The 8,858-nt window shown below is 37.9% G+C and overlaps 1 pseudogene; it reads right to left on the bottom strand.

Annotated features, from left to right (window-relative positions):
- Positions 1-6,561: 6,561 nt before the first annotated feature.
- On the bottom strand, positions 6,562-8,627 carry LOC133260809 (olfactory receptor 5D13-like; annotated as a pseudogene).
- Between the last annotated feature and the right edge of the window lie 231 nt (positions 8,628-8,858).

Raw genomic sequence — 8,858 nt, 5'->3', positions numbered from 1 at the left:
GTATCAGTGTTGATCCAGAAGAGTAAAAACTAAACTTTGAAATAGGGAGAGAATAGAAAATGTGTTGCGAAGCTCACTGGGTCTCTGTTTACAGTGTTTCTATGCTAATGTTCACTTGTATGTCAATTATACAGCCAATAATAATTTTCATTGTGTATGATCTTCAGAAACAAAGAACTAAAACAGATTAGGTCTTGCTTTATTTCAAATAATAAAACTCATTATTATCAGCTGTTTTCAGGAGACATTGTCTTTGCGTGACTCTGAGCTGTGTGAAAACACCTAATATATACAATCCAATTACATGTATTGGAGAAAAACATGTCTTTAGGTTCCACAGTTTCTTACCTGCCTCACCTCCTGAGCTATGAGACAATTAACTTATATGCTAATTTGTATAATGGTAACATCTCTGCAAAACAGTTAATATAATATTTTCTTGGTTGTTGTATCTCCTTTCAATTCCTTTCTTATTCCTAGTTATTCCAAATTCTCAACCCATTCTGGAGCTATGCTATAAGACATACTAAACTTTTTCACTTATCTTGAATTAATTTTGAAAATGTTTAAATGTATTCTTCATAGCCAATTGTATTATTCATCAGAAGTTTCAAAACAAAATATGAGCTATGCTTCCTGTGATAATAGTTGAAACAATATTGAACAGAAAACTCATTTTTTTCCATTGTAGCAGATTTTGGAGTTTGGGTGACAAAAATAAGAACTGTGAAAGTACTGGAGAAAGCTTATAGGCTTCAGAATGGATCCAATATATACTCTGCCATTTTGAATTAAGTTTTTAGTTCTTCCAAAGAAAAGTGGCTGGAAAACACCTATTTCAAATGGGACAGCAGAATATTTCTTGATTATTACTGATCACAATAATCAGTAACTTTTCCTCTATAGTAAGATAAGAATAGTAACATAAATTTTAAATCACTAGATTAGAACTAGGTACTTCAATAATGAATTCAAATGCTGTAAGACATGGTAGAACAGATATTTACCTTTTTATATATCAGAATTATGAATAATTGTTATGATTTCAAACACCTGATATGTTTGTGAAAATCCAGCACAAGCATGGACATCTATCAACTGGTGGACACATTGGGGAAGACAATGCAGAAGTCCCTTCTTCTGGAAGCCACACAATAGAAACACTGTAGAATTTCATTAGAACACTTGGTTTAAGATGCACCTTTCCCTATTTTCCTCTCGGTTTTCTCACCACACTATAGCTTTCTCTGATTCCCACATGATGAACTTGGAAGAAAGATACCTTCCAAGGACCATGTCCACAACAGACCCTCTGTAACAAGACTTTGTAAGGTCTCAGCACTGCAAAGATTGACTATGACTATTATTCCAGCCACATTCCTTCAATTTAAAATGCTCTGTGCAAGATTATGGGAATAATTTCCCATGATTGTTTAATATAACAGTGACTTTAAGATTCTAAATAAATGTTAATAGCAAATGTATAACATTAACATTATTCAGTATGACTTTTCCAAAAACTGCTTGGATCTATAAGTTCAACCTCATTATCACTTAATACATCCTTCTTAGTGAAGGTGGATTTATCAACCTCTGTTATATAGTACATGCCTATTTCTTTATAATTTATTTCCCCATTTTATTCTTTCTTATGATGTTTGCTTTATTTTGCCACCTTCTTTTATAGACATGACTCATTGTTTCATCCCCTCTGTATACAGACAAACTTGCATATTTATCACTCACAATTACTGTAGGTTATGAGCGCTGAAGAATTGATGCTTTTGAACTGTGGTGTTGGAGAAGACTCTTGAGAGTCCCTTGGACTGCAAGGAGATCCAACCAGTCCATTCTGAAGGAGATCGGCCCTGGGATTTCTTTGGAAGGAATGATGCTAAAGCTGAAACTCCAGTCCTTTGGCCACCTCATGCGAAGAGTTGACTCGTTGGAAAAGACTCTGATGCTGGGAGGGATTTGGGGCAGGAGGAGAAGGGGATGACAGAGGATGAGATGGCTGGATGGCATCACTGACTCGATGGACGTGAGTCTGGGTGAACTCCGGGAGTTGGTGATGGACAGGGAGGCCTGGCGTGCTGAGATTCATGGGGTCGCAAAGAGTCGGACAAGACTGAGCGACTGATCTGATCTTATCTGATATCCCTATTATTTATAAATATGGCTGTTACTGTCACTTTATTTCTAGAAAATTACAGGAAAATCTTGAAGACAAGGCCCACAAAGTGGGCCTTCTTTTGCCAAAAGAAGAATTCTCCATTTCTGACTTTATGGTTGATACCCAGTGAGAAAACTAGGATACAAATTATTTGAAAGAAAGAGCACATGTATACCTGTGGCAGATTCATTTTGATATAAAGAAAAAAAAAAAAGAATTGGAATATAACTCCATAAACCTTCTCAGCCAAAACGTGGTTCTTTGTGCACACCTTGTTCTACACATGTGTCCGTCTCCTACAAAGATTACTGGATCTTTGTGTTTTCTTTTTTAAGTAAAACAAAAGAGACATGAATCAACTCACCCAAATACAGAAGAACTTGAATGAGTCATTTAGTGAAGAACTCTTTGCTAAGATTAATGAACTCCAGCAATGCTGCTGCTTAGGACTTAATAGAAACACACCTGAAAAGGGTAGTAAAAGTGCCCAGTATTTTTCATTAATTATTTCATACTTTATGATTTTCCAACCTGTTAAGAAAACTCAGAGATACCAAAGATAAGATCAAGCCTGAAAAGTAAATCCTGGCACCAAACTTTATCACAAATATATGCCATCATGACCTTAGGCATGTGAAAACTAGAGAATATAACTGAGGTACTGCCTTGATGACTGCAATTCAACTAATTACATTTTAACTCTGAACTCTGTCCCAGGTGGTGTATTGATTGTATATTATTTCCCTAAAGCCTTAGGGCATTTGTATTATCAACTTTACTCATTTAATCTTAAAAAATAAAAAAACACCATTAAAAAAATCTATGTGGATATAAAATACATAAATCCACAAGGGGAAATTATACACGAATAGATTTATCTTTTATTAATCCATATTTAATTTTTAAAATTTTCTTATGAAGGTATATATATATATATTCTTATGTTTCTAAACATATGGCTGCTAAGTTATAATTATACTGTTTATACTTTACAATATTTACCATTTATACTTTACAAAATTTGTACTATATACTTTATTTTATATTTACACTATTGATTCTATTGATAGAAAACAGATTCCATTGGCTTTTCAAATATAGAATGTTCTCAGATGTTTATATTTATTACTGAATCTAAAAAGAAATTTTGGATGATATGTTTTCTAAAAACATCTGTTTATGAAAAGGATGATATTTTCACTAATTTTGGTAACTACCCAACTTGGCTTTAAGGACACAGGTTAAAAATAATAACTTGATAGAAGGAGCTGAAGTGCAAGCAGTGAAAGATTTTACTTTCTTAGGCTCCAAAATCATTGCTTTATGGTGACTGCACCCATGAAATTAAAATGCACTTGCTCTGTGGGAGGAAAGTTATGACAAAACTAGGCAGCACATTCAAAACCAGAAACATCACTTTGCCAACTAAAGTCCATATAGTCAAAACCATGGTGTTTCCAGCAGTCAGGTATGGATGTGAGAGCTGGACCATAAAGAAGACAAAGTGCCGAAGAATTGTTCTTTCAAGTTGTGGTGCTGGGGAAGACTCCTGAGAGTCCTTCGGACAGCAAGATCCAACCAGTCAATCCTGAAGGAAATCAGCCCTGAATATTCACTGGAAGGACTGATGCTGAAGCTGAAGGTCCAGTGCTTTGGCCGCCTGACATGAAGAGCTGACTCACTGAAAAAGACCCTGATGCTGGGAATGACTGAAGGCTAGTGGAGAAGAGGGCAGCAGAGGATGAGATGGTCAGATGGCATCACCGACTCAATGGATATGAGTGTGAGCAAACTCCAGGAGTCAGTGAAGGGCAGAGAAGCCTGGCGTGCTGCAGTCCATGGGGTGGCAAAGACCCGGACACGACTTAGTGAATGAACAACAATAACAACAAGCTTATTTCTCACTAGTGGAAGATTCAGAATACATTTTGACTGGGCAGCTGTGCCCTATATGGGCTCTGATTTCTCCCAACTTGTACCTCACCATCATCATGGTGCTTCTGAGGTTATGATTCTCTTAATATTCACTGGAGAAAGAATAGATTCTCCTTCAAATAAATGATGCCAGGACAATTGGGCATTCACAAGTAAAATTACGGGATTGGACACTTGCCTCATATTATATACAACAGTTAACTCAGAAAGTGAACAAGGACCTGAATGAAAGAGCATAAACTATAAAACTCTTACAAGAAAAACACAGGCCTTACATTTCATGCCCTTGAGTTTGGCAGTAGATTCTTAAACAGGGAAACAAAACATGAATGACAATAAATAAATAAATAAATAAATTGCTATTGTACTTCCTCAAAATTTAAAATATTTGTATATTAAAAACATTATTAATAAAGTGAAAAGAAAAGGTACAGAAAAGAAACAATAAGGACAAAAAGTCAAAGCAGATACAACACAAAATTTACAAATGTCCAACAAGCATGTGAAAATACTCTCAACATATGTAGTTATTAGGAAAATGCAAATCAATGTCATGATGAGATATCAATTTATATCCACTGGATTTGCTATAATATAAGTATATAATAGCAATGATTAGCAAGGATATGAAGCAACCAGAAGAGTTATATATTATGCCTGGGAATCTAAAATGCTACAGACACTGTAGAATAAGTTTGGTGGCTCCTCTCACATGGATGAACATAGTATTACTATTAGACAAAATGCTTAGCAGGGAAAAAAAATAGTCTTTCACAAAGAGGTGTTAGGCTTTTCCCCCAATTTCTGGCAGATAATATATATCTTATGTGATAGTAGAGTCTATTTAGGGAGGAGGGTCTGGGTACACCTGATACCAAGGTGGGTGCGTGCTAAGTCGCTTCAGTGGTGTTTGATTCCTTGCCACCCTATGGACTTTAGCCCACCAGGCTTCACTGTCTATGGAATTCTCCAGGCAAGAATACTGGAATGGGTTGCCATGCCCTCCTCCAGAGGATCCTCCCAATCCAGGAACGGAACCCATGTCTCCTACGTCTCCTGCACTGGTAGCAGGTTCTTACCACTAGTGCCACCCGGGAAGCACCACAGCACATAGAATTCACTCCTTAGACTGGATGTGAGTTTACTGTGAAGTGTGTTAGTTGCTCAGTCGTGTCTTAATCTTTGTAACTCCATGGACTGAAGCCCGCCAGGCTCCTCTGTCATGGGATTCCCCAGGCAAGGATACTGGAGTGGGTTGCCCTCCCTTTCTCCAGGGGATCTTCCCCACCCAGGGATAGAACCAAAGTTTCCTGCATTGCAAGTGGATTCTTTATCATCTGAGCCACCAGGGAAGTCCATGAGTTTGCTAGTTGGGCAAAATTAAATCAGGTTAACCAAGATTCTCTAATTGATATTAGCAGGGCCCCCATTCAATCCACCATTAATGTTACTTACCAATGAAGTTCTCTGTTATGTTATCATTGTACATCAATAGCTATTTTATATGTAATTTGACTGACGTGAAATACTGTTTTAGATTTAGCTGGAACTATTTCTGAAGTGTGCATTTCTTAATTTTATTTTTGATGATTTATGTACAAAAAACAAATAAATTTTATATTAACAAGTAGAATTTTACCAAATCTTATTCAGGATTCTGTGGGGACAGAGACATGACTTCTTTGCACTTATAATGTACCAATTCTTTCTATGTGGTGTTAAATAAATATATCCTTTAAATTTAGGCTTCCCTGGTACCTTAGATGGTAAAGAATCTGCCTGCAATGCAGGAGACATACGTTTGATTACTGGTCATGCAGATACCCTGGAGAAGAGAATGGCTACCCACTCCAGTATTCTTTCCATGGACACAGGAGCCTGGCAGGCTAAAGCCCATAGAATTGTAAAGAGTCAGACATAACTGAGCAACTAAGCACAGGAATGTCTTTTAACTTTAGTGTCTTAGTGTTGAACAACTCTTAGTTACTATGATTCAACTCATGTAACTCCCTCATGGTTAACTATAAACTTTCATGACAACTCAAATCCACTCTTCGATTGACTTATAATGACTTAAAGAAAAGAAAAAAAGAAGACTCACCTGAACAGCCAAATGGTAATGTGTCCTTACTCAGAAATCTTTACATGACAAATACTTTATCTAGAGACTTCAATAGTCTAGGCTTTAATTAGGTGTTATTTATTATTTTATTGCTAAGTCTCTACAGTTTACTAAAGTGGTTGAATGATGTATCAACAAGGGAATTTCATTAAATGTGTGCACTGTTTTCCTTCCTAAAAATTGGAATTTGAAATGCTATTAAAAAATGCTACAAAACTTGGACAGTTCTCCACAGTGCTCTTGTAAATGAAAAAGCAAACCTAAGCCGTTTTACATTCATTGACATAATAATTTGGTATTGACTCGCTTCCTAGCTGGAGAAGGCAATGGCAACCCACTCCAGTACTCTTGCCTGGAAAATCCCATGGATGGAGGAGCCTGGTGGACTGCAGTCCATGGGGTCGCTAAGAGTCAGACAGGACTGAGCGACTTCACTTTCACTTTTCACTTTCATGCATTGGAGAAGGAAATGGCAACCCACTCCAGTGTTCCTGCCTGGAGAATCCCAGGGATGGCGGAGCCTGGTGGGCTGCCTTCTATGGGGTCTCACAGAGTTGGACACGACTGAAGCGACTTAGCAGCAGCTTCCTAGCAGTCTCTTTCACATCTTTGTTCCCGAGGCTGTAGATCACTGGGTTCAGCATGGGGATGACCACTGTGTAAAAGACAGAGGCCACCTTGACCATGAGCCATGAACTCCTGGAGTTAGGAACACAGTAGAGGGAAAGGATGGTCCCGTGGAAGATGGTAATGGCAGTCAGGTGGGAGGCACAGGTGGAGAAGGCTTTGTGGAGCCCCCCAGTTGAAGGCATCTTCAGGACAGTGATAAAAATGAAAATATAGGAGGTGAGAATAATTATCAGGCTGCTTATTTCATTAAACATGGCAGAGACTAAAATGATCTCCTGGCTAATGTAGGGGTCAGAGCAGGAAACAGCAACAATGGCTGCGTGCTCACAAACAAAGTTATTTATGATATTATTTCCTCTAAAGGACAATTCGGATGAAAAGTGGGTAAGAGTCAGGGAACAGACTGTACCCCCAAGAGTATGATGCACCCACCAATAAGGAACAAAGCTTCTGGAACATGACAGCTGTGTAGAGAAGAGGGTTGCAAATGGCCACAAATCGGTCATATGCCATCACTGCCAACAGGAACGTCTCTGTCACCACAAATATGCAGGCAAAGGAGAACTGCATGATGCGTCCTGTGAAGGAGATGGTTCTGTCTTCCACAATCAAGTTTTCTAGTAGCTTGGATGTAACTACTGTTGAGTAACAGAGATCAACAAAGGACAAATGTCTGAGGAAGTAGTACACAGGGGTGTGGAATTTGGGATTTATCTAGATAGTTAGGATCATGCCCAGGTTCCCCAGCACACTGACGGAGTAGATGGTTAAGAATAACAGGACAAGAGGTATCTGGAGTTCGGGATATTCTGAGAAGCCCAAGAGAATGAAAGTGACTTCAGCACTCTGGTTTTCTTGGTTCCTGTGGACAAAATATAAAAGTTGATTCAGAGAAATCTGCAGCAGAATTTGAAAGAAATGTAATGTTATTCCCTCAGTATTGTCGGATGTTTTTGTGACTCCATGGACTGTAGCCTACCAGGTTCCTCTGTCCATGAGATTCTCTGGGCAAGAACACTGGATGGGTTGTCATGCCCTCCTCCAGGGGATCTTCCTGACCTACGCATAGAATGAGAGTACTTATGGGGAAAAAGAGTGCATTGAATTATTATTATTTTTTAAATTAGCCTCTTTCCCTCCAAAATGCCTCTACTGTCTTTTTCTGACATTAAAATTCATTCTTTTCAAAGCTACTTCCTAAATTCTTACCAAAACCTGAAATGGCACTCAGTATAAAGGGAAGTTCATTCCACATAGACTTCTCTAAAAATTCTATATATCATCAGGAGTTGAAATTAAACACTCTGTTATTTTCACTCAGGTTTTATAACTTTATACTCCAAGAACACATATAACACTTCCAGATTTCCTGTACATGTATAACTATGTCATTCACATATTCCCCAACTCTGTTTCTTCAGTTGTTCCTTTACATTCTTAAACATGTGATTAATTCCTGATTTCCTGAAAGTATGTTTCAATTCAACATGCAAATCATAGAGCACATATTCTCTAACTGAAAACACTTTTTTTTTAAAGTCAGGATTTGTTCCCTATGTCTATGGTAACAAAGTTTGAATAGTCCAGGGTTGAAAGGGAAATCTTCACCAAAGATGAATACAATTTCTGATGCACACTTGTTCCTTCTTCCCCACACTCCTTCTCCACACCTGTAGCTTTTCTCTCCACCTTCCACACTCTGTACTTGTCAACAGGCTTGGGGCCAATGTTCCCAATCGCCCATGTAGTCCAGGAAGTGTCAGCCATGTTCAGCTGTGAGCACAGGTGCTGTGCATAGTATTTATCTTCTTTTCTGTGCAATTACCTTGGTATAATTTTCCCATTGCAGACCCACTATGTGCTCAGCCCTGTAACAGGCATTTTAGAAACTATAAAATTATAAAATCTCAGCCTCAATTTGTTTCTTAGAGCATTATTCCAGGATATAATCCATATAAGCACAGATGACAACTTATAGTTCTTGTTTATTATTAAAGT

The sequence above is a fragment of the Bos javanicus genome, chromosome 14 (genome assembly GCF_032452875.1).
Source record: "Bos javanicus breed banteng chromosome 14, ARS-OSU_banteng_1.0, whole genome shotgun sequence".
Lineage (NCBI taxonomy): Eukaryota > Metazoa > Chordata > Mammalia > Artiodactyla > Bovidae > Bos > Bos javanicus.
Note: the sequence above shows the minus strand (reverse complement) of the source record. Positions and strands in the feature narration are given on the sequence as shown.